Source organism: Adiantum capillus-veneris, chromosome 30, assembly GCF_014529385.1.
Source record: "Adiantum capillus-veneris isolate H3 chromosome 30, ASM1452938v2, whole genome shotgun sequence".
Lineage (NCBI taxonomy): Eukaryota > Viridiplantae > Streptophyta > Polypodiopsida > Polypodiales > Pteridaceae > Adiantum > Adiantum capillus-veneris.
This window is the reverse complement of record NC_140960.1, coordinates 104,799,458-104,826,526: the sequence shown is the minus strand read 5'-3', so window position 1 is coordinate 104,826,526 and position 27,069 is coordinate 104,799,458.

Here is a 27,069-nt window from a genome sequence, read left to right as displayed (position 1 = left end):
CTCATAAGCAAAAAGATTTAGATGACTACAACTTGTACAAGCAAGAGTTTATACGTCTTTGGGCTCTATGGATACGAAATGTTGCTAACTCTGGTGATGGTGCAGAATTTCTAAAGAAGGAGAGATTCATAGCTGGACGCTTTCCTGATCTTAAGGTAAAGGTGGAGGCGGATGCACCTGCCACCTATGATGCAGCTGAAATTAGAGCTTCCAAGAAGTATAGGAAACTCAAGTGCCTAAGGGGAGAGTTTCCAATAGAAGGTCTTAGAGCCAAAGGTAAGTCACAAGTATCGACATCTAGGGAGCTTACTGAGGGAGTGGCTGAAGTAATCGAGAAGTTAAATGAATCTTTAAGTAGCCTGTCAATTCACCTTGCACAAGCTGTAGGTCCAAAAGGACAAGCAAGGAAGTCTGAAGAGCAAGATCCACAACCTAGGAGAGTCTTACAATGTTGGAATTGTGGAGAGTCTGGACATGGGATGTATAGTGGTCCTTGGCCCCGTGGAGAGCCAGGGAGACCTAACTTGAATTACCCAGTGATGAATGCAGGTGAAGGAACTAGTCAGCAACCACCGCTTCTACAAAGGCCAAATGGAGCAAGACCACCTCCACAAGGGGTAGAAGGAGTTCCATCTTTGCCAGATCCAAATGTGCATGTGGTAGAGGTGACAAATTCAAATGAGGTTGACATGGAAGCAAATGGAATTAAGCGTGGCCGAGGAAAAGGTAAAGAGAAAGAAGGTGTCACATCACAGAGTGACCATGGACGAGGCAAGAAGGAAAAGGAGACCAAGGAAGCTAAGAGGACTCGACGTCGTATCAATCTCCAGGACTTACCTCTTGGACATGGTATGGCTCCATACAACCTATTGGAAGACATGAGAGGTAAGGGTCATGATATGTCATGGCCTCAGTTTCTTGCATTATGCCCACAAGCTAGGAGGGATTTAACAAAGGCAGTTAGCACAAGGAGAAAGGTAAAAGAGAGTGTGCCTGTTGTAAAAATTGCACATGCTGAAATGAATGAGGATATTACACCTGTGCTAGATTGTTACATCAAATGAAGATTGGTTAAGAAAGGTCTAGTGGATGGGGGTGCACAAATTTGCATCATGACAGAGGGACTCATGCAAAAACTAGGCATGCACATTCATGAGACACCTGAAATTAAAGTCAAGATGGCAAACAATAGCAAAGCTAGGTGTGTAGGCATTTGTAAAAATGTTTTTGTAGAGGCCTTTGGCATTAAGAAGGCGGTGAATTTTTATGTTATGTCTACCGAAGGAAATGGTTACCCATTTATCCTAGGGAGACCATGGCTAATGAAAATGCGAGCTTTGCAGGATTGGGAGAGTGGAAAGCTAATTTGCAGGAATGACAATCATAAGAAGGTTTTCTTTGACATGAAGGAGCAACACCAAGAGGAGCTCCATGAAGAATCATCTCAAAGTGAGACGGAGGAAGGCTAGACCGATAGCACTTCATAAGGAGAAAGTAGCGGCAGCATTACTGAAGAGGAGTCTTCCATCGAAGTCATGGGGGTAAGGTTTAATCCAAAAAACCAAGATGCCTCTTGCCCAGGTTTGGAAGAGGTAGGTTCCCAAGAAAACCAAAAAGTGGAAGATGAAAGAATGCTATAAAGTATGTTATCTACAACACTTACAAAAGATGAAAGAGAGGAGCTCAAAGGTGTGTTAAGAAAATTTCCTAGGCTTTTTGCTAAAGACTACACCAAAGTGCATGGAGTAGATGCTGTTCAACACAAAATTGAGTTGAAGCCAGAGGCCACACCTAAGGCTCAGAAGCTACGAAGGCTAGGAGTCATCAAGGATCAAGCTTTACTCAAGGAGGTAAGAAAGCTTCTAGCAGCAGGTTTCATTTATCCAGTGGAGAATTCAGAGTGGGTCTCTCCCGTTGTTGTCACTCCTAAGAAAAATGGGAAGTGGAGGGTGTGTGTGGATTACCGTCCACTCAATGAGGCAACAAAAAGAGATCACTTTCCCCTCCCATTTCAGGATGAGATACTAAATGAGGTAGTTGGTCATGAAAAGTACACTGTGTGTGATGGCTACTCGGGTTAATTTCAAATAGGTATCGCATTGGAAGATCAGTTAAAAAAAACCTTCATCACTCCTTGGGGTTGTTATGCTTTTAAAGTCATGCCATTTGGCCTGACAAATGCTCTTGCAACTTTCCAACGTTTCATGAACATGGTGTTTCAAGCATTCTTTGGAAAGTCAATCAGGGTGTTCATTGATGATTTTTGCATTTATAGCTCAAAATCATTGCATCTATAAAGGGTAGAAGAAGGTTTAAAGAAGCTCTACGACATGGGAGGTCAACTCAACCCCGACAAGTGTCACATAGATGAGGATGAAGTGATCTTGCTTGGTCATAAGGTTTCCTATAAAGGCATTCAGGTGGATCCTTCAAAGGCAAAGGCTCTTATTGAGCTCCCATCACCCAAGAATCTCAAAGAGGTCATCTCATTCATTCAAAAGGTGAAGTATATGTCACACTTCATTCCCTTAGCCTCGGAGTTACTCCACCCTTTGCAAAAGTTGACACAACAAGTAGAATTTGCATGGTCTTATGAGCTTGAAGAGTACTTTTGTAACATTAAAGTCATTTTGTCAGAGCTACCAATACTAATGCCTCCTTGTTGGGAGTACACATTCTTTGTTAGCTCTAGTGTTGAGAAGGAAACAATTGGTGCAGTTTTATTACAACAAGATCCCCATAGTACCTGGATGCGACCCATCTACTTTGCTAGTAGGGTCATGAATGCTTTGGAGAGAGGCTACACGGAGGTAGAACTCATGATGCTTTCTCTCATGTTTGCGGTGAGAAAGTTTAGATCCTACTTGCTACCAAAACCTTTTGTAATTCTCACTGCAAAAAATTTGTTTCCTTGGGTGTCATCTCAAATTAATCTTAGCACTAGGATCTCAAAGTGGATTATGGAATTGCAAGAGTTCCAATACTCTTTCAAGGTAGAAGATAGTGTGCGTGTACAATTGGCAGGAATCCTTACTTATAGGGTACATGAGAAGGAGATTAAGGTGCCTGAAGTAAAGACCTTACCATTGCCACCACCTAAAAGTATTCCTAATTATTTTACCTTGTTCTTTGATGGAGCTTTTCGACGAGTCACAGGAAAAGCAGGGGGAGGGCTAGTATTGCTCAACCCAAGTGGAGAGGTGGTCATGAAAGAGAAGGTCAATCTACCAGGTTCAACTAGCAACAATGAAGCAGAATATGACACACTACTTCATGGTTTAAAGATATGCATTGGCCAAGGTATACAACGTCTCGTGGTGAAAGGGGATGCACTTCTGATTGTCAAGAAAATTTTAGGCATTTGGGCATGCAAGAATGAAAGCCTAATGACAAAAGTTCATGCCATTTGTAGGATGTTTAATCAGTTTGAAGAAGTGCAACTATATCATATTCCTAGGAAACAAAATGAAGATGCCGATTTACTTGCACAACAAGCAGTTACATGTGTTGAGAAAGAAGTGCAGGTCATCATGGTGGCAGCAACTATCAAGCAACCGAGATACCAGGGATTGGAGTCATTGACTCCCATTATTAGCTACATTTTGGAGGGTGAGTTTCCACAAGACTTCACGAAAGCTCAGAAGAGGAGACTCGTGAAAAAGGCAAGCGTGTATCTCTTCCTAGAAGGATCCCTCTATCAAAGAGGGAAGGATCAAGTGTGCAGAAGAGTACTAACTATCAAGGAGATTCCATCTATTCTAAAAGGTTTGCATGAAGAGGCATGTGGTGGTCATTTTGCCCAAGAGTTAACTGTGAAGAAGATTTTGCTTGCGGGGTATGTTTGGCCAAGTCTGCATGTGGATGTCCACCATTGGTGTAAAAGTTGTCACAATTGTCAGGTAAATGGGAATAGAAGATTGGTTTATGGTCCAAGGCAAATTGTGCTTGCAAATGGACCCTTTGAAAAGTGGGGCATTGATGCTCTGGGTCCTCTCGCTAGGACAAAAAATGGTAAACTCTACATTCTAGTGGCTGTAGACTATATGACTAGGTGGGTGGAAGCACAAAGTGTGGCAAGGGTAAATGAGAGGACAGTGAGCAAATTTGTCTACACTCACATTTGTTGTAGATTTGGCACACCTTCAGAGATTGTTTCTGATAATGGTCCAGGGTTTAGAAAGGGTTTGCTCACAGAAGTCTGTGAAGAACTTCACATTCTACATCGTCATAGTACACCCTACTATCCCCAATCAAATGGTTTGGTAGAAAAAGCTAATGGTGTCATTGCAGGCATCATTAGAAAGATGGTGAGAAACAAGAAAAAGTTGTGGGATGACTTCTTGGATGGTGCCTTGTGGGCGTATCGAACCACATATAGGGAAGCCATGGAGTTCACACCATTTCACTTGGTCTATGGTCAAGAGGCTTTACAACCAATTGAGCTCAACATTCCAACAATGCGACTTCATGGCAAAGCATCACAAAATGATCAAGAAGCATGGATGGATCGACTTCTTACCTTAGCTGAGCTTGAGTGGAAAAGAGAAGCAGCATACGAGTGCTACAAGAGGAAATCCACACAGACGAAGGAAAAGCTTGACAAGAAACTGAAGGACAAAGGCATCAATGAAGGAGATCTTGTGCTAAGGTATGACAATCGACTCGATAATCGTTTTGATGCCAAGTTTGAAACTAGATGGCAGGGGACATATATAGTCAAGAAGGCTTTCAATTCAAGTTACTATCAACTTATGGACTTGAATGGGAAAGAGCACTCCAAGAAGGTAAACGGGTATTGCTTGAAGCCTTATTTGAGTCACCTTCTACCAAAGGATCTACCAAAGATCTGTCAAAAGGCAGCTATCTCATGTAGGTATTTTTCCGTGAAGCATGAGTGTAACTCAAACCAAAATTAGGAGGGGCCAAACAATGAAGATTTTGTCAAGGACTCTGAAGCACTCTCTTTGAAAAAGATGCTCTATGATGGTACATGAATATACCATCATCCTGGGGGAGGGCTAATGATAGCCGTTTTTCGGCTCTCCGTGATTGCCACAGTGAGTCACCTCACCCTATCAAATCACTCAAACACTGTGGTTACCCTCACCCTTTCACTGTATATAGGTGTGTGTGAGTTAGGGGACTTTTCCCATATCTTCTTAAAAACCCTTAATTAGCTAGTCACTGGGCTAGTCGAGCCAAAAAATAAAAATAAAAAAAATATATATAAGTATATTATGGCCCATTTGTGTGTAAATATTTCATTGTATATAGGGCCTAAATAAAAGGATTTTTCATAATTATTTTGATATTTATTTAAATATTTCTACCTATGGTGTGTTATTTATGCTATGTACATTGACTCACCATTACCATATTTTTTCTTACCATTTTGCATACTCTTTATTCCATATAAAAATAATTTCATGCAAGCTTCTCTTATTTTTGGTATAACTCCATCCCAACAAAAATCCAAAAAAACTAGTTCTATTTATGTGTATATTTTTTCACTATTGTGATTTTTTCCTTCCTACATCTATTATCTATTACTCTCATAAATTAGACCACCAAAAATATTCATTTTTTTATGGTAGACTTATAATGAGAGAGATTTATTTTGACCCCTTTATATTGTTTCCACCTATATTATTTATATTTGACATGTACATATTTTTTTAGACCCCTCAATATTTGATTTTCTTAGTTGTACTATTGACTTATATCATGATCTCAACAATATCTTCAATTATAGACCTACCAAATAAGGTCAAGGGTATGTGGAATGCATGCATGCACCATGGGGGGCTCACTCTTGGAGGTATTCAAAAGAATCATCCAAAGAAGGACCTCACAAGGATTTTGTGCAGTGGAAAAAAACAGTCGGTTTTGCTGAACTTTTAAAGATCACATGCTCCCCAAATTTGAAAAGGTGATACAAAAAAACGTTGTAGCTCATGAGCTGAACTTTCACCTCAATTTTTTTCATATTTTTTTGAGCTACGAGCTGTGAGCTATGATTTTATTGGTGGACCCCAATTTGCCCATGCTATGCAGCCACACTCCCTCTTCCACTTTACCATTTTCCTCTTTCACACACACCTCTCACTCATCATCCCCACCTCTCTCACCACTCCTCTCTGCACCCTACTCACCTTCTTCTCAACCTTGAAGAATAAGAGAAACCATGGTGAACTCATGTCTCCTACACACACTTCCATTCCAAAATTGACCACCTAGTCTCATTTTTCCTCATCCATATTACCCATATCTATCAAAAAACCACAAAATTCAGCCTCTTCTCTCGAAAGACAGCATCATGGTGATTGATTACTCATGTTCACTTACCTTGGCTCCCAAGGAAGGTCAAGAGTGGAGAAAAAACGTACCGTCAAAGCTGGTGGACCGTCAACAAGCATCAAAATTGACCCTACTCAAGACACTTGGAGCATCAATATTGTAAGAAATCCATATTTTCTTACCTTAAGAGTTTTTTCTTCCTTATTTGTATCCTACATGGATACTCCCATTGTAAATATCCAATTCCATTTGTAAATCAATAAAAATACTAACTCTACTAATTTACTAACACTAACCTACTATGAAAAGTCCTATCACCTCCACTTCTCTCCTCTCTCTCTCTCTTCTTCATCTATCCACACCAACTTCTTGATAATTCCAAGAAAAAGAAATTAGATAAGTGCTGAAAATCTAACCCAACCATGGTTAGAGGAGTAACCCTATCCCTCAAAATTGCTATAAAAGGAGGGTGTAGCTAGCACAAATGGGGGAGCCATAAGCAAGAGCACTATGCTATAGCTTGAGAAGCCAAGCTCAACCTCTCTAGAAGGAGCTCTTGAGTGGAAGCTCATTGTCTTATGCATATGCATGTGTTGTATTAGGGGTGATTAGGAAGGAAACTCTATGCCATTGTAAGAGAGAGGGATCATTCAATTGGGAGTAGGAAATCTATCATTTCTCCTACTAGTGTAAACCCAACATTTGTTGAATCAAGGAGGGTGGAATTGGAGTAATCTTGGATACTTTGTCTCTCTTACAACATGAAGTAATGGACAACAATGATGTGTAAGTGTCTTGGTGTTTTTTTAAAGTTCTTGATAGCTTGTCTCTGGGGGTTGTCATCAATATAGCCATAAATCCCACATACTGTAAGAGGGCGACATGGTGGAGAGGACTCCCTTGGCCTTAAGACAGTGATTGGGGTGTCTTTTCTTGTGATGTGTTGTGGTGTAATTTACTCAAGCTATGTTGAACAAATACTTATCTCACTTTCATTGGTCATGACAGATTTGTAAGAAGGTATGAATGCAACAAGCCCCCCCTCCCCCTTCTCTCTCTTTCTTACATATATAATTGTGTTTGCTTGATCATTGCCGATACATTTCAAAGCAGCTCTCTCTCTCTCTCTCTCTCTCTCTCTCTCTCTCTCTCTCTCTCTCTCTCTCTCTCTCTCTCTCTCTCTCTCTCTCTCTCTCTTTACGCGTCCTAGTTCGTATCCAAAACTAGGTGGTGCCCCAAATTTGTGTAGGGTTAGGTTGCGGGTTTGTGTGTGTGTTTGTTGTTTTTTCCAACCCCAACCCAATTGAGTAGCACGGGAGTCTAGAAGGGTGATTAGAGGCCACTCTTCTTGTTGCCCGCCTCGGACGACCTCACTAGCAGGATAACATTGGTAGCTACCATGATAGCATCTGTAGCTACCATGATGGCAAGGGACAAGGTAGCTACTAGGATAGCATTTGGTAGTACAAGTAGCTTATTAGTGCTTACCTGGTAGCTTCTATTGTCATGCTGACCCTACATGTAACTTGAAAACCTGTTCTTAATTTCTTATTGTCAAGAACAAAATTCAAGGTGTTGGTACATGCTGAGAAGGAAGATGTTTTAGATAAAGGTTGTTGCCAGGCTTTTATTCTGTTAACTACCACTGTTAGATTGGTTACTACTAGGATAGCATTGGTGGCCGCTATGTCATCTTGGTAGCTCTCAGTCAGCTACCTACGAGGATGGCATTGGTAGCTACCAGGATACTCCTGGTAGCTATCAGTGCTTGCCTGGTAGCTTCCACTATCATGCTGTAGCTACATGTAACTTGAAACAAAAAATCCTTAATTCCTTAATACTTTTCATGACTGCAGAGGCTGAGCCAGAGACTACAATTGAGAAGGAAGGTGTGTTAGAGAAGTATAGTCCTGAGAATGGAGATCAAGCAGAAAATGCTCCTTCATCAATGAAGGACAATGAAGTGTTAGCCAAAGACACTAGTACCTCCAATGGAGATCAAGCAAAAAATGCTCCTTCATCAATGAAGGACAATGAAGTGTCAGCCAGAGACACCAGTCCCTCCATGTGCAGACCATACAAATGATGCAAAGGGAAAGAAAGAGAAATATGACAGGTGTTATTTTTGGTTTTGGTGTTTCCTAAAGGTAGATAATATTATTTAAGGTTCATTCTTTTTTATTATTTCTTATCTCTTGCAGATGGAGCTGCCAAAAAGCCTACAAAGGATGGAGAAGGGCAAACAAAGACATCAAAGGACCAATTAGCCACAGAGACTGGAGAAAATAGTAACATGGAATCTGGAAGAAAAGGTGCTATAACAACCGGAGTCAGAAAAATACTCCAAGCATAGTCTCAATATTTTTTCTTTGTAGCCTATCCCCATTTTTGGCTCTTTTCCGAAATCCTCTCGCCATTTTCGGCTTTGTAACAATTCTCCATTTCCTATAAATTAAGAAATCCAAAATCAAATTTTTTTTGTCCTGTCCATCATTGTTGTTTATCTCATTATTGTTTTTATGCTCAGATGCTGCCACTAGAAACATTCACAATCTTGATCACATAATAAGTATGATAACACAGTCTACTATGGAGGACCCTCCTGATGTAGATGGTTCATTTAGAGTCGAGGGCCAAGTCCTATGTGCCAGCAACATTGATGACCAAGAGGATAAAAACACAAGGTTTTTTGTCCTCATCACAGGTGAGGACATGGAGATTATCATGAAAAAGTGTGAACCAGGAAGGGAAAATGGTGATGTATCTGTGGATGTAGGTGGTGATGCAAGTTGTGCAGTTGGTGACACGAACATTACAATTGATAAGTCTGAACCACCTCGGGAAGATAGTGACCCATCTATGGATGCAGCTTGTGCAGGCAGTGCAAGTGAAGACATAGACATTATCATTGAGAAGTCTGAATCACCTTGGGAAGATGGTTATGCATATGTGGATGCAGGTGGTGAAGCAAGTTGTGCAGGTGGGGCAGTTGGTGCAGGTGAGGACACGGAGATTACCAATGAAAAGTTTGAACCACCTCGGGAAGATGGTGATGCATCTGTGGATGCAGTTGGTGATGCAGGTTGTGCAGCTGGTGCAGGTCGTATAGAATATGTAAGGCACGATGATGGGACAGTGTCTCGGCAAAGGGAGGATGGAGGAGGTGCAGGTGGTGTTGCAGATTATGTTAGGAACAATGATGGGATGGTGTCTCATCCATGGGAGGATCCTGGGAACATATTGTTTGAGAGTAAGCCAACTCTTATCCTTGATATTAATGGTGTCTTGATGACTTCATTAGACAAGAGGCACCGTTCACGAAAGCCTGCCTATTGGAATGATCTAGAAATTGTAGACATAGGAGGGGTGTATGCTAGGTATAAAAGGGATGCACCTGCATTCTTGGACTGGTGCCTTGTGCACTTTGATGTATTTGTGTGGACCTGCTGCATGAAGACTAAAGCAAAAAACCTGTTGAGTGCCTGCTTTCCTGATCAGTTTCCCCAATTCAAGGAAATTCTTGCACACCAGGATTGTGTAAGAGATGCTAGAATCAAGATAACTGGTGGAAAGCCTGTATTTTACAAGAAGCTAAGTGACTTCTGGGAGAAAAGAGGTCAGTACACTGCTACGTCCACAATTCTAGTGGATGACACACAATACAAGCAGCTGTGGAATCCTCCCGGCACTTTCTGCATTGTGAATAATATGGAAAATCAGACTCCCACTGAGATTCAAGGATATCTTACAAAAACTGTAAGATCTTAGCTCACGGCTTGGCTTTGTGCGAAAGATCGCCTCAAGTATGCCGAGGACTGTGCACTGCCGAGACCGATCGATAACCTGAGCGTTAGGATCTCAAAGCAGTGGCGTCTAGAGTATTATGGATAGATATATTATCATGACATGTAACCATGATAAGCGATGTAAACAGTCAACCATGTACTGACTTATGGAGTATTTTGCTCACTTGTAATGATGACACAATGTAGTAAATCAGCTTTTTGTTAACTTGTACACTTGTTTACATTTTCGCATTGTTCATCTCACTGCACCTCCACAGTTGCACAATTACAAGTACTGTTTTACCATGGAACTCCTACTGGTTACAAGGAAGTTTTCACTGTCAACCCTGGTAGATACTAGTATAATAGTGGTAGCTACCATTCTGCCATGAGCTACCATTCTGCCAAGGAAGTCCTGCAATTGACAAGGTGGCTACCAGGATTGCATTGGTAGCTGCCATTCTGCCATGAGCTGCTATTCTGCCAAGGAAGTCCTGCAAGTGACAAGGTGGCTACCAATATTGCATTGGTAGCTGCCATTCTGCCATGAGCTGCCATTCTACCAAGGAAGTTCTGCAAGTGACAAGGTAGCTACCAGGATAACATTGGTAGCTACCATGATAGAATCTATAGCTACCATGATGGCCGGGGGCAAGGTAGCTACTAGGATAGCATTTGGTAGTACTGGTAGCTTATTAGTGCTTGCATGGTAGCTTCTATTCTCATGTTGACCCTGCATGTAACTTGAAAACTTGTTCTTAATTTGTTATTGTGAAGAACAGAATTCAAGGTGTTGGATAGATATATTATCATGACATGTAACCATGATAAGCGATGTAAACAGTCAACCATTTACTGACTTACCTAGTACTTTTCTCACTTGTAATGATGACACAATGTAGTAAAGTAGCTTCCAATGCTCAATGTAGTAAAGCATATTTTTGTTAACTTGCACACTTGTTTACATTTTCGCATTGTTCATCATTGCACCTCCACAGTTGCACAATTACAAGTACTTAACACCGCTTCCGATACCAGGAAAGCTTAAGGGCAGCTACGAGTCTGCATAGTAGCTATCCTTCCAGCTACTTAGCTACACTTGTTTAATTTTTCTGTCTGTTCATGCTATCTACCTCAGGATATCACATAGGCATTTTAGACACGATTCGAGAAATTGCAAAACAGGGTGATGCTCAGCACAGAGATTACGGAGATTCCCCCAAAGAAAAAAAAAGAAAAGATGCTGAAGGGCCATCAGAAGCAGCTTAGATTAGAACTAGAAATGATATACATCAAAAGGAGTTCTATTGTAAATAGCCTCATATGTTTCTAAGGAAAGTAAGAATTTTCTTGTACGTCCTACTTTGTGCATTGGGAACTTAATAGCTCGTACAAGGTGGGATTGCAAGGTGGGTTCAGGCTCAGAATTTAATAGCTTCAACTCATAGGGATTTTCTTTTGCTTGTTTGTACCAAACTCCTTTGAAAACAAATGAGCCAACATTGCAAACATTCCCCCATGCATCTCTTAGCAAACCTTTAGTTTGAGTCTTTTCTGCTGTACATTTCAAGACATAGAAATCCACAAGCTCCTTATTGTCATGGGGAGCTATAACAACAAAATTGTCACCAACAAGAAGTGCATCACTCAATGCATCATGGTGTCCTTCATATGAAAACTCTTCAATCTCATCATCATCTTCAACATCATCTGTAGGTTCAAGGGTAACATAATTCCATGCAGAAACGTGTGATTTGTTCGAACACCTCCGCCAGCTGACTTCCAAACAAACACTACAAAAGCATGAGAATCGCCGATACCTAAGAAGTTTTCCATTTGTTAAGGAGTAGCCGCTGACACAATGTAACCCACATGCATTAGGCACAGATTTATAATCCCGATGTTGGATTCTATCCACATCACCTACTTTGACCTCCCAGAACAGTCGAGTAACTGGTCGTACCTGCGAAGAATACGTGACTGTAGAACCATTGGACATGGTTTCTCTCAAAAATGGCACCACATCTACTGCACATTGTAATTTCACACAGTCTGCTCCTGAGTGAGATGCCTCTTAATAACAGCACCTGCACCATCATGTTTGCCCTTCCCATGACCTGAACCTGAAAAGTGATGTGCCATTTTCAAACTTGTCAGAGTTCCATATCGAGCAACAAAATAAAAAGGCCTCTTTGCTTTGAACTGCGAGGCTGCTCCATCTGACCAGACCCAATGTTCTTTGAGCGATATGCCTAGCTCTTTCAACCAACCATAATGGAGCATAGAGCAATGATGGACAAAAAGAGTATCATGGATTTCATCATCATATATATAGAAATAATAGTATTTTTGGACACTACCTGCAATCCTCACATATGTAATGTGAACGAAGATTGTCCCCTGCCTAGAAAACCAATGCATCGATTGGATCTTGTTATGTTCTTTGAAAGTGTAATTTTCAGCGAAATCCACCACTCACACTACCACATCTTCAAGGAAAATATGTAGACAATCTTTAAATTGCTCGGCCTGCCATCCGTAAACAAAATTGTGCTTTATAAACTTACTCAGTTGATCCTTGAACAGTATGAAAAGCTGCCTGCACTGCATCTCCTTGTGAGAAAGAACTTTTCTTTTCTTCTTTTTCCCTAAATCTGTTTCGCCAACTTCAAGGTCTTCAAAAATCTTAACTTTTACCATTCATGCACCATTTAACTCTTCAATCGGGAAAATTGGTAGCTTCTTTGAAGGGCCACATGAAGAGCATTCACCAATCAAACACTTCAGTGCAAAAAAATTTGACCCGCTAGCCTTCGAGCATAAAAATGACTCCCAAAGCTTTGTAAGGCTGGGGCACTGATTTGTCTGAGCACTACATTTCAAATTTGCACCACAAATATCACATTGACAACTACACTCTTTCCCATGCACACCATAAGAAATCTGCCTTATATGGTTTACAATATCCCTCAAGAATGACATTTGAATATGAGTGATGCAACAACAGTTGTATCGATCTCGAAGCTTGCGTACAAAATAAGGTTTGAGCTTTTCAAATGTCCTTTGGTGAATTTGCACCTCTGGGTGACTCTATTTGAAGGCAAGAAAGAATTCTACCTGCATTAAAGAATGATATTCAGTACACTTATTGGCAAAATAATAACTTATTGTTGACATGCGAAACTGAGTTCAATCTGGTGGGAGCTAGTATAAGAATGGTAACTAATACTTTTGTGATCAATGGAAGGAGAAAAGTTACAAGAGCCTGAGTCTAATAGTAGAAAGAACTCTTAGACCTGGTTGTTATCAGACTACCTAAGGGTAGCTTCCAGGTTAACAATGGTAGCTACCAGATTGACAGTGATAGCTACCAGGTTGACAAAGATAGCTACCAATCCACGAGGATCTCCATGGCAAACTGGAAGCTTCCACCAAGATTTCCATGGCAGACTGGTAGCTTCCACCAGAATTGCATGGCAGAGTGGAAGCTATTACTCTTAGAATGGTAACTAATATTTTGTGATGAGTGGAAGGAGAAAAGTTACTAGAGCCTGAGTCTAATAGTAGGAAGCACTCTAAGACTTGTGGCTACCTTTACCATGAGTAGCACTGTAAGGTTGGTTGTTATCAGACTACCTAAGGGTAGCTACCAGGTTGACATTGATAGCTACCATGTTGACAGTGATTGGTACCAATCCAACAGGATTTCCATGAAACTGGTAGCTTCCACCAAGATTGCCATGGCATAATGGTAGCTTCCACCAGGATTGCATGGCAGACTGGAAGCTATTACTCTCAGAGTGATAGCTCCAGCTAGCACTAGGATACTGATAGCTACCAAGATGACAATAATAGCTACCAGTACACCAATACTACCATGGTAATCTGGTAGAAAGCACTATCAGACTGGTGGATACCTTATCATGACTATGAGACTGTAAACTAGCAGGTTGAACGTGGTAGCGAGAACGTTTACCAAGAACACCATGGCAGACTGGTAGGAACCCCTATCGGACTAGTAGCTACCTTTACCGAGGACAACATGGACACTACCAAAGTCTGACAGTGGTAATTATAAGGATCATTGTGGTAGCTACCAGTCATGTATAGTAAGCTACCTATTTGGCAGTGGAAGTTACTAGGTCTAAAGCAATGTGCAACAATAAGAAAACTGTACAACAGTCAACTGAAGTACAACCAAACCAGTGCCATAATTGTCAATGAAAATAAGCTTGTAGTTACTCAAGAAGTCAAAACAAACCTGGGGTTGCTCAAGAAGATGCACTAGGTGTTTATCAAATACTTTGTGTGCAATACGCTTTCGATACACATCCTTTTTGTTGGGCGATACGCCAATATGGTGAGTCCAGAAGCTCACCACTGTGGCCTTCACTTCCTCTGTAATTACATTATTTGTGTATGATTGTCGCCCACACAAATGCAATGGTAGTTCTATATGATTATGTTTCAATCGAGATCTAGCTGCATAGAAGTTCCTTCGATGGATACCAAGAAGCCTCAATGCAGCTGCTATATTTGGTTTTATGCTTGCGGAATCATAACCATCATGATACTCGCCCGTTTAATAAACAACTCTGTCGAGCTTTTTGGTCTCTTGATTACCTTGAGAGTGTTGTGCATTCCATTAATCAATACCCTCTGCTCATCATTGGAAACCTCACCTCCTGTAGATTGAATTTTCAGGTCTCTCAATGCTCGATTCTTGAGAATGCTCCTGATGATTTCCTCCTTTGCCTTGTTGTCAAGACCCTCTGTGCACTGCTTGAAAAACTTGATCACCTTTGCAATAATTTTGTGGTGCTGAAATTCATTAATATCGACCTGTTTAATTCTAGCTTCCCTTCTTTGATTCTCTCACGATATGTGCGCTTTCGGTTTGCTTCATAATCCTTGATTACACTCTATTTGCATGAGCTGCACTTGACTGAGTCACAACAAAGGCATCTGCTACTTGTTAAACTCACAACTGGAATGATTTCCACCATCTTGTGAGTCTTTGAGAGGTGGAAAGAGGATGCCAAAGTGGGTACCCTGTCCAAAGCTAAGCCCTAAACACCATCTAGGGATTCGCATGCAATGTGTGTGTGTGTGTGTGTGTGTGTGTGTGTGTGTGTGTGTGTGTGTGTGTGTGTGTGTGTGTGAGAGAGAGAGAGAGAGAGAGAGAGAGAGAGCAGTAATCGAGGAAGGCAAGCTACTCTGAGAGAGAGTGCGTGCTCAGCTATGGAGATGGGAACTGTAGCAAGAGAGAGAGAGAGAGAGAGAGAGAGAGAGAGAGAGAGAGAAATGAAAAGGCATAACAACCTTCGATCGTGGTCTCTGTCATGTTTTTTAAAACATCATTATTAAATTCACTCAAAAGTTTCCGTCCACATTTAGATTTGGGAGGTAGCTACCAGCGTGCTAGTGTGTCTGGGATACAGGTAGTAATTCCACCTATTCATGCATCCACCCACCTATAAAAAAGTGGGTATTAATTCCGGCTTTCACACCCTATGGTGTGAAAACCATTTTTTACAGCAAAAAAATATGAATTTCTCTAGAGAAGTCCTGTTTTCACTTCTACTCTTATGTGACCCGCGCATTGTTGCGATTAAGAAGAAGGTACACCTCAATCACAACGACCTTGCTCTCTTTCATTCCACAATGACATGTAAACGCGTGTGATTCTCCTTTGAGCTTTTGAAGCCCTTTGATACATGAATCGTGGATCAATTATTACTGTAGCTTCTTACTTTATGGCAAGGGCTTACAACTCATACATTGTAACTATTCTTCACATTCTAATCAAACCAAATGTAAAGTGTTTTAAATTAGCACTCTATAATTTTTCTAGGGAAAGATCTAACAACTCATAAGATGTATCTACTCTCCTCCTACCCTCCACATGCTCCGCAATAGACCAAGATACAATAATTCTTTGTGGTTTCTATGCTAATTACTTGATTTTTCAGGCCAAGCCCCAACACACTCTTTCCAATCAGGGCATGTTCATTTGCAAACCCCCCCCCCGGCCCCCTTCTCGACCAAGAATCATTTTGATCTTGGAGGTCTCCTAGGATTTCTCATGAAATGTTTGAAATTCTCCTTTTCCTTCTTCTTCTTTCCTTTGCCAATGCAACACCCATTTCTCTCTCTCTCTCTCTCTCTCTCTCTCTCTCTCTCTCATGATAACTTGGTTATCCCATTTCATACTTGAGTATCTAGACTTTGATATCTTGTTGAGTGTTCCTAACATCTTAGTCGTCATTTTAAGACTCGTCGAAAGATCTTGAGGTATTCCACTCGTATGCCATTAACACTTTGAGATGAGATCTTTCTAGAGTGTTCCTAGTGTCCTAGTCTTCATTGCAAAACTTGTAGAATAGATCTTTGATGTCTCTTGGGATTGGTTCTATTGCATTAAAAAATGTGAGGTCTTAGTGGAGTGTTCTTAATGTCTTAGTCTTCATTTCAAAAGAGCTTGACCTCTAGGAATTCACGGGATTGGTCCTATTGCATTTAGAATATGAGGTCTTGTTAAAGTGTTCTTAGTGTCCTCGTGCTGACTTGAAGACCTCATTGGATAGATCTTAAAGGCCTCTCGGCATACTCCTCGATGTCACACATTCGCTTCACGCTTCATGTGTGTGTGTGTGGGAGAGAGAGAGAGAGAGAGAGAGAGAGAGAGAGAGAGAGAGAGAGAGAGAGAGAGAGAGAGAGAGAGAGAGAGAGAGAGAGAGAGAGAGATAGTTCTATTATCGTCCTGGGAGGTCAAATATGACCTATGGGACCAAATGAACATGTCACGTGGTGTGAGTGGAGTTCATAAGTGACTCTCGATGCTCAAAAATGGCTGAAATGAGCGTCGCAATAGAGAGTCCACATCGTGGTTGGGAAAGGAAGGTATGTAGGGAGAGATCATGGCTGAATATATGGGGAAAAGAGGACCTGATGTGGTCAAAAGTTGAGCACTCAAGTAGTGTGTGGTACTCACTCTCTCGCACTTGACGAGGGCATAAGGTGCAAAGTCGATGACACTCCTCGCCAATGCCCCAACGTCCTGTCTCGCAGCGTAGAGAATGGGAGCTAAGACGAATGGAGGCAATGGTGCGGATCGCACTCAACTGGATGGGCTCAAGGATGTAGGAATGGGTTCGGTTACCTCGTTCCGAGAAGAAGAGAGATTTGTAGTTTGGGGCAACGTGTGTGGTGTAATGGCTGAAGCGAGAACCTCCGGATTTCTCCCAAGCCGTGATACATTAGCGTTGTAAGAAGGCCTCATTAACTTGGGAGTCGATTGACGCATCCTTGACCAAGTGACATGCATCCCATCTTCCAAACCATTTCTTGATATCAAGCATCCACCCCGAACTTAGTATTTTGCTCTTGCATGTCTTTTGAACCATTTGACTTGCTTCATATGCGATTCTAGGAAGTCGATGCAAAGGGCTACGTTGTGTCTTACGCATGTACTCCACAACCCTTTGCATGCCCAAGATCTCAATGGGAAGCAATCTGGACTCAAGAAGTAAGAGCATGTAGGGTGTTTGTGTCTTGACTTGGAGAAAGTTGGTGAGAAAACGCTTTTGGACATTCTCAAACTCTTTCCAAGTAGACTTCCCGATGCTTCCACCCCACACCTCCACTCCATAAAGAAGCACCGGTGTCACCAATGTGTCAAAGAGGTACTTTTTGAGAGCCCAACACTTGATCTCTCCTGCATTGCACATGTTCTCAAATGCATAATAGGCCCTCTTTCCGGCTTCCAAGCGACGCATTGCACAATCCTTCCATTTATGATTGGATGGAACCTCAAGGCCAAGGTACTTGAAGTGATCTACCACTTCAAGTTTCTCATTGTTATATACAATGCATGGATTTTCATCATTGAGGGTCTTTACAAGCATAACCTTGGTTTTGGATCCATTCACGATCAGCCCGCTATGTAGGCAAAAGCGTTCCAAGACACTCATAAGCTTTTGTGAATCTTCTACAGTATGTTCCAAGAGCACTACATCATCGGCATAAAGCAAAAGCATGATCACCGCATTTCCGATCTTAACCTCTTCTATGCCTTCTTGCTGCATAAAGTCAAGAACCATGCATTCCAATTCATCAATGAGTAGCCCAAAGAGGGTTGGGGAAAGTGGGCATCCTTGTTTGACACCAATAGTGCTTGCAAAAAATTCTGAAATTCCATCTCCCATACGTAATCGACATATCACTTTTTGGTAGATGCGAAAGACTGCATGCATAAATTCTCTCGGCACTTGAAGGCTTTGCATACGTCTCCAAAGATTTCCTCGCGGTACCATGTCAAAAGCTTTCTTGAAATCCACAAAGCAACAATACAACTTTTTTCCTTTCAATCGAGACGCTTCCATAACAACTCGAAGAATGACTAGGTGATCAATAGTGCTATGATGCTTTCGAAAACCTTCTTGGCCAGGTGTACGTTTGCCATTCTTTTCAGCCCATTCACTTATCTTCATCTCCATGATACATCCAAATAACTTTGCCATTAAAGAACCAACCATTATAGTGCGATAGTTGTTCACATTGTTTACATCTCCTCCTTTGTGCAAAGGTTTGATCCAATTTGCACTCCAATCATGAGGCATGCCATACTGAAGTGCAAGGTTAAACATATAGCATATCCAATATCGTGTTTTCTTGCTTGTCCATTTAATCATTTCAGCCTTGACACCTTGAAGGTCACCTGCCTTGCGAGTAGCAAGTTTCTCAATCGCGCGGCATACATCTTCAATGGTAAATAAGGGAGACATAAACGGAAGGGAGCTACAACACTCCATCTTATCAACATTGGGTTGCTCATAGAGGTTCTTACAATGCATATACATATCCTCAAGAGTCAAGTCACCAAAGCTCTCAACGCGCTTGCCTTTTAGATTTTGCCAAAACTTGCCACATGCATGTGCTTTCTCTTGTGCTAAAAGAAGTTGTTTTTCGACTTCCCACCTTCTCCTCTTCTTTTGAACAAGTGCTTTGTATGTGTGTGAGCATTCCAAGTAAACATCCTTGTCTTTGATTGCATCCAATCTTAGCAAGTGTTTTCGGGCTTGACTACATTCCATGTCAAACCATTTCTTCTTGGTGCTACCCTTCTTAGACCTTTTGCAAGACATGTGTTTCACCGAAAAGCATTCCTTCGCACAAGAGAAAATTTCTTCTTTGAAAACTTTCCACTTGCATTCTAATGTTGGGCTCTCTTGATGCTCTATCATGCTTAACATTTGGTCCACCATATCAGCATATATAAGTGCTCGTTTGAAGTCTAGACGTAGGTACAAATGATTCACATCATGATTGGAGGCTACATGCTTGGGCCGTTTACCACACTTGAGGTCAAAACATAACATCCTATGATCCGATTCCGGATTCCATTCACCAAGTGTAAAGCTTTGTATGCATTCTAGAGTGGCTTCCGAGAACAACATATAGTCAATCACGCTAGCACCGTTGTGCTTTCTACATGTAAAGTCATTGGTGCCTTGCCATAGAGATACACCATTTGCAATGAGCATTCCGGTACTATTTCACATATGTAGAAGTGACTTTCCATAGTGATCCACTTATTTTGCATCATTAGAACTTCGATTATACATGTATGAGTCATCCATTCTTCTTGAGATATGTAGCATGTCTACTTGTTGTGTGTCGTGTTGTAACATATTTGTGCGAGCATTCATGTCTCCAAAAACAATGACTTCACCTTGATCCTTGTAATGAGCAATGTCTTCCTCTAGTTCAACAAAGGGCTGATCTCTATCCATATTCAAGCAAGCATAAAAGTTGGAGTCATAGTGAGGAATGTAGAAACCGGCCACAAACATGACTTGACCATTTGGTGGGCTGATTTTCAGCCATAAGTAGTGTTTATACTTATCTTCTTTGACAATGGAAACATCTTTCAAACCCTTTCTGGTCATACATGCTATGCCTCCTTGGCCTCTTCGTTGCTTTGCATTTTTGGCCCACATCAAAGAATGCACATCGTATTTGTCAAATCCAAGAATTCGTTGCGCATCATGCTCCCATGTTTCGACAAGAAGTATCACATCGGAGTCATTGGTAAGATCATCAATGCCAATTCCCGCATTCCATGGATACCCGTTACAATTCCAAAAGCTTATTCGCAAGCGTGAGTTGGTCTCATAGATCATGTGTCCCTATTTGTTGGGTGGACTTGCATCCTCCTTAAGTGGCTTTTCTTCTTGAGGTGATACCTTAACCTTCTTGCTTCTTTCCTCATATGCTTTGCGACGTACATTTTGTTGCATAAGAGTGCGATCCTCATATAAATTACAACCTATTCCTTTGAGGTAGATCCAACCATTGTCAAGGATGATATTTCTCTTTACCTCATCAGCCATGGTACATACAATAGGTCTTTCTCCCGAGCGAGGGACTCCTTGTTTTCCAACTCGATGTGCACCATAAGCCATGATTCCTGACATGCCAAAGTGTGTAGCAAAAAACTCTTCAATAGAAACTGCAAGAGATTGGGGTGTTTCCATGCTTTCCTCCTTGATTCCACGAATGACGATGTTCTTTGATCGTTTTTGTCGTTCGTGCAATTCTTGAGTGTCCACATTCTCTACATTCTTTGCTTGGACAACGGCTTGCGTGATAGGAGATGTAGAAACCACATTATCCTTACATATATCAGCCCATGATTTGGATGCATTTCTCATCTCACATACATCATGTCGTATTGTATCTATTGTTTCCTCTTTCAATACATGATCACTCTCAACTTTGCTCAAGCGCTCTTTCAATACATTCATGTCAACAAGAGAGCGTTTACATTCTTGAACTTCATTCTCAAGATGCATCAAGCGTGTTTTTTGCATTTCAAGAACCTTCTTGAGGTGCTCATTCTCCACAACGAGAACTCTTAAAGTACTATTCTCCATTGCAAGTGCGCGCAACTCTTCACCTTGTTTGTTGACGGTTTCTTGTAACGAGATCAAGTAAGCCATGATCATTGCTTCCGTTGTTGTAGATGATGTGGTTGGATTAGCATCAAAATTCCTTGGAGATTTTGCATCATTCTCCATGGCGAGTGTGGCTTTTCCACCCTTGCGAGTTTTGTCTGACATTGCCTTCAAGTCGGCAACAAAAACGCAAAGTTTTGACAGTTTTTTCAATTCTGAGATGCTATTACAGTAAAGCCTTCCATTACACAGAAAAATTATGTCTTTACATCAATGCGTAGATCACCTAAATCGGAGTTCGGATGAGCAAGTTATGGTCAAAAGAGTGAACTGCTGTCTACTAGGTCAAAAAACGGCTGAGAGAGAGAGAGAGAGAGAGAGAGAGATAATGGGTAAGGGTAAATATCGATCAATCACCCAGGGCCTCTGATTATGCTTGTGATTGTCCCTACTTTCCTTCGTGTCTAGGCATTGCAAGCTATCTTGTGTTGAAGCGAGTGATAGCTACCATTAAGGGTAAATATCCATCAATCACCCAGGGCCTCTGATTATGCTTGTGATTGTCCCTACTTTCCTTCGTGTCTAGGCATTGCAAGCTATCTTGTGTTGAAGCGAGTGATAGCTACCATTGAGACCTCTCTCTCTCTCTCTCTCTCTCTCTCTCTCTCTCTCTCTCTCTCTCTCTCTCTCTCTCTCTCTCTCTCTCTCAGTGTTCTCGCCTTGATTTCAAGACTCCTTGAATGCATCTTAAAGGTCTCTTGGCATACTCCTCAATGTCACGCATTCCCTTCAGGCTTCATGTGTGTGTGTGTGTGTGTATGTGTGTGTGTGTACTATAGAGAGATATAGGGTATTCAACACGCAATGGTATGGTTTGTATAAAATTCATTGTAGATATTGTAGTAAGCAATGTTTTGGTTTGGATAATATTTCAACACACGGTAGGTGTTGCAATGTATAAGAATACTCAAAAATTACAACCACGTCCTCTCTCACTGATCAAATGCATAAGCCAAATACATGTGCGATCAGCCAATCAATGGATAGGTAATGGGGGTGCATGTGCACGAATGAAATCTGACCTTTGAATTTTTCCCATCGCTCTTTCTCACCATTGCAAAGCATGCTTGGTTTCTCTCAAGTCTTCAAGGTGCAAGCATAGGTGTTTGCATTTGGTGGAAGGCCTTCCCTTTGCATTTGGTAAAAATTACCTAGACCCTCTGAGCCACAACCATGTTAGGCACACCCTAAAATCAATGCACTCCAAGAGATGATATTTTGAGAAAAAAACTCATCAAGAACTTGATGTGCCTTTTGTACCACACGAGTGGGACTCATGTTGCATCCAGCATTGATGCTGCACAAAAGGGAAAGGTTGGGCCAATCTGAAAATCATGCCTCATTGTCCTTTAGCCTTTGTCTATATGTAGATCGACTCAAGTGATTTAGAACATGTACAAAGTCCTCTTCTCTCACCGTAGAGGTGGGGTAGAGGGATTCTTTTTCTAACTTTGTCCAAATCGGTAGAGTTGAAAGGCATGATGGGGGTATAGGTGATAACACTTTAAGGAGAGGGAGCGTCTTGGCATGTGGAAATCCCCAATGCTACTCCCCCCTGCCCCCCCACCAACCCAGCCACCCACCCACCCCTCTTTCCCCACTTTCTTTTATTTGCTCCTACGTCGGCTTGCTTGAATATGGATCCGTAGTTGATAGTAGGTAGTACCATCAGTCATCACTCAACATCATTTTCTTGCATTCTCAAACCTCCCTTATGACAATTTGACGAGCCTCCACTAGCAAAATGATGGAGTAGTAACTTTATCATCGAAGAAAGTAAAAATGTAGGGCACGGCCATAGATGAAATAGATGGAAAATGCAAAGCTTACAATTGGTAGTGATGCTACATCAGCCGAAATTCTTAGGCAAGTGACAAATTAGAGGGAGAGGAATCGAAGAGTGCAGGAGGAACATGGTGGGTAGGAGCAAGAGTCTGAAATCAATATCCACAAAATCTATACAATAGTAACAACATGCCTGAGGTTCTTCAAGACACTTGAGTGATGTCTAAAATGTTGTGCATGGGCTACATCTCTTGTAGTGGGTATGATAGAGGTTGGGCAAGAGCAAGTACATTGTTTTCAATGCAAATTGACTACAAAAAATAGTATAAATAACACAGATAGAGGTATCACTCCTTCTTGGACACATGCATCGAAGTAAAGAGACATCCTAATTTCCACGTATGAAGCTTGTCAAGAACCTACTATGCTTTTGAAAGTGCACTCACCACTTCCTAGTCCTACCTATGTTGGGGCATATTCAACAATCATTGCATTCCAATGTATTTTAACCGACTGAAATCCTAAAATATTGATTATATTTTGATCTTTCCTTGAAGAAAACCAGAAGATTTTCACAAGTTTTAGTGTAATTATCAGCAAAATCTTCAAATTTTGACCTAAAAAATGGAGGAATTTCAAGTTTGCCCTTATTTTTGTGAGTTATAAAAAATGTATTTTTCTAGCCCTGATGGGAGTGTGACTTCACACGTACTCGAATCTGGAGGTAATTTAATTTTTAGTCTCTGTCATGTGCGAACCTCTCATATTTTAAAGAAGTATCATATGTTCACATCCACGTAGTATTCAGAAAAATGTCTCTCGGTTTAATATCACATCGTTTTTAGTTTCAAAAATGCTGGTTGAGGGAAAGAGGAAAAGGAAAAAAATCGCCTTAAAATAGAGGAAATAGTGCAAAAAGTAAGAAAAATAGCCCAACTTGTTGAAATTTCTTCTTGTCAAATTCAAGGAAAGGAATTTTGTATGTTTTGGAAAATGATTTTTCCCGAATACTGCATCCATGAGGTGTCTTTTTCTTGTTTGTCCCTATACTCGCTGCTGCCTTTTCCTTGAGGCTGCCCTGCGCGTGCGTGTGTGTGTAATTCGTCAAGTTTTATGCCTTCCATGCTTTGACCCCTTGAGCACTGCAGAAGTCAAGCCACGAGTGTTAATAGTGCATGGCTATGTAGCCTTCACGAGCGACATTATCGCTCCATTCGTTGTAGCTACACCTATCTCTTGCACACCAAATTAATGTATACTTTTGGTGGTTTTGAGAGATTTTGGCAGTCTTGACTCTTCATGGCTCATGCTACAGCAACTCAAGTCGGAGAGCGAATTTGAAGAAAAACCATCCCTTCGCATCTGCTGAAAACAGCCCAAAGATTTTTCGCCGCATCTCTCTCTCTCTCTCTCTCTCTCTCTCTCTCTCTCTCTCTCTCTCTCACACACACACACACACACACGCACACATGTGTGTGCGCGTGCATGCAATGCTGGCGTAGCTCAATGAGCGCATGTGAAGTTAGGCGATCCCTTCTCATGTGCTGAAAACATCAGAGAGCTTCCTCGCCATGCAACACTCCGATAGGGTAAATAGATTTGGCATTCCAATCGATCAAAGCATTGCCAATCTCATTTTGTTTTTCCAACAATCCCTAGAAAAGTCATGAATTCTCTCACCTATGTGAATGTCTTCCATACGTCCAAGCATAAATGAGCACATTTGAAGAAAGGTCATCCCTTTGCATCTGCTGAAAATTGCCCAGAGCTTCCTCGCCATGCAATACTCCCCCCCCCCCCGCTCTCTCTCTCTCTCTCTCTCTCTCTCTCTCTCTCTCTCTCTCTCTCTCTCTCTCTCTCTCTCTCTCTCTCTCTCTCGCTAGTGCACACCCTCAACCCATTGGTTTATACATTCTCATATCCTACTACCAACCTACTTGTTGCCATTTGTTAACACTAGGTTGGTAATGAGACACTTTTATGTCCTGTTAAGTGACCATTTTCCTTGAGCTATGTCAAGATTTTCAAAATGGATTTTGAGGTGCTATTTGTCTAGAAAGTTGTCCCATCAGCTGAAAAAAACTCGACATTTTTTTGGAATATCAATTCTATCTTTAACCTTGTCCTTGCACAACATTTCACAACCTAAACTGTGTGAAAAAACGTGTCCTGTTTTTGGTTTTTTTCAACTTTTTGTAACTATACCACTCTAGAGTTCATGTTTGTGAGGTCTATAATGCTAGAGAACTATCTTTAGTAGTCCTCAACATGTCCTGATGCTTCTAGGGAGAAATAAATGTTAAAGTTGTAAGTTATGACCAAATTACCAAAATTGTCAAATCTTGTTCTTTAGCCAATTTTAGCTCTTCTATGATTTTTTTGGTGGCTTTCATGATATCCAAATGTAGTTTTGATTTTCTATGTCGCATATTGTAACATAAAGTTAATATTCCTTGAGTTTTGGGGCACCTAATACCCTATTTTGCATAGTAGACAACGATGGTTGATTTTTTCAATTATAGAAGAAAACAAAACATTCTAGTATATCAATTATATCTTTTTCAATATTGTTAGTTTCTTGTGACAACTACATGCATTTTGTAGGTAGTAACCATATCTAGTCATAAGGATCAAATTTGGCTAGATATTGAATAGTCTCTATGGGATTCTACAACTCATAATGTTGAACCCAGTTTTTTCATGTTTGCTGTATTTAGCACTTCATCTTTGTCCCCAAGAATCCCCTTGGTAAGAGATGTATTATTTTTTTGACATGCTCCATGGCTCCTTATGAACCTAAAGGACAATAGGGAACTAAGAAAACATGCATATATGATTTGTATTGAGCGTGGCTATAGAAACTTTGATGATAGGTTTGCAGAATGGTAAAAATTCAACTTTTTTATACCTATTTCTTTTGGCAAAACAAAAAGTAGTGAGTGAGAAGCAATCATATGTTCTGATCACCAACCCATTGAAGTTAACTAGGGAATTTATCTCAAGTCCTACAAAAATCCCTAATCTTTTTTTTTATGTAACAAAACGCAAGAAATGACTGTTTTGATGAAAATGTACTGGTCCATCAACTTTGGAGGCTTGGTGTGACCAAAAGATGAGAAATTTTACAAGTTTCTTATTTTTTCCATGTGTAGTAGGCCTTGAACTATAACCTCATGAAAGGATTTTACAAAATCAGTGGATCTACTATGGTTTTGGAGGTTTTTTTCAAAACCCTGAAAGGACACTTTTATGTCCTGTTAGGTTACCAACCTAGTGTTAAGGCACGTGCACATGCATCTTTGCTAATTCATTCACAAAGGCTTTTAATTGTAGGACAACTGCCTCTGGCTCCTCTACTATGACACCATCGCTCCAACACACCAACAGACCCAACATTACAATGCTCTTCCTCGTCCCTCGAAAAATGGGTGCCAGAAATCAGGATCACATGGGAGTTAGTGTTAGGAAAAAAACGGGGTCCAAGTGTATTTTAACCGACTCAAATCCTAAAATCTCGATTATATTTTGAGATTTCCTTGAAGAAAACCGAAAGATTTTCACAAGTTTTAGTGTAATTACCGGCAAAATCTTCAAATTTTGACCTAAAAACTGGAGGAATTTCAAGTTTGCATTTTCGTCAGTTATATGAAAATTTTATTTTTCTAGCCCTGATGGGAGTGTGACTTCCCACGTACTCGAATTTGGAGGTAATTTAATTTTCAAAGAGTCTCTCTCATGTGCAAAGAACCTCTCATAAGAAGTATCTTCACATCCACGTAGTGTTCAGGAAAAATGTGTCTCGGTTTAATATTACATCGTTTTCAGTTTCAAAAATGCTGGTTGAGGGAAAGAGGAAAAGGAAAAAATTCGCCTTAAAATAGAGGAAAATAGTGCAAAAAGTAAGAAAAATAGCCCAACTTGTTGAAATTTCTTCTTGGCAAATTCAAGGAAAGGAATTTTGTATGTTTTGGAAAATGATTTTTCCCGAATACTGCATCCATGAGGCGTCTTTTTCTTGCTTGCCCCTATACTCACTGCTGCCTTTCCCTTGAGGCTGCCCTGCGCGTGCGTGTGTGTGCAATTCTTCAAGTTATATGCCTTCCATGCTTTGACCCCTTGAGCACTGATGAGGTCAAGCCACGAGTGTTAATAGTGCATGGCTATGTAGCCTTCACGAGCGACAT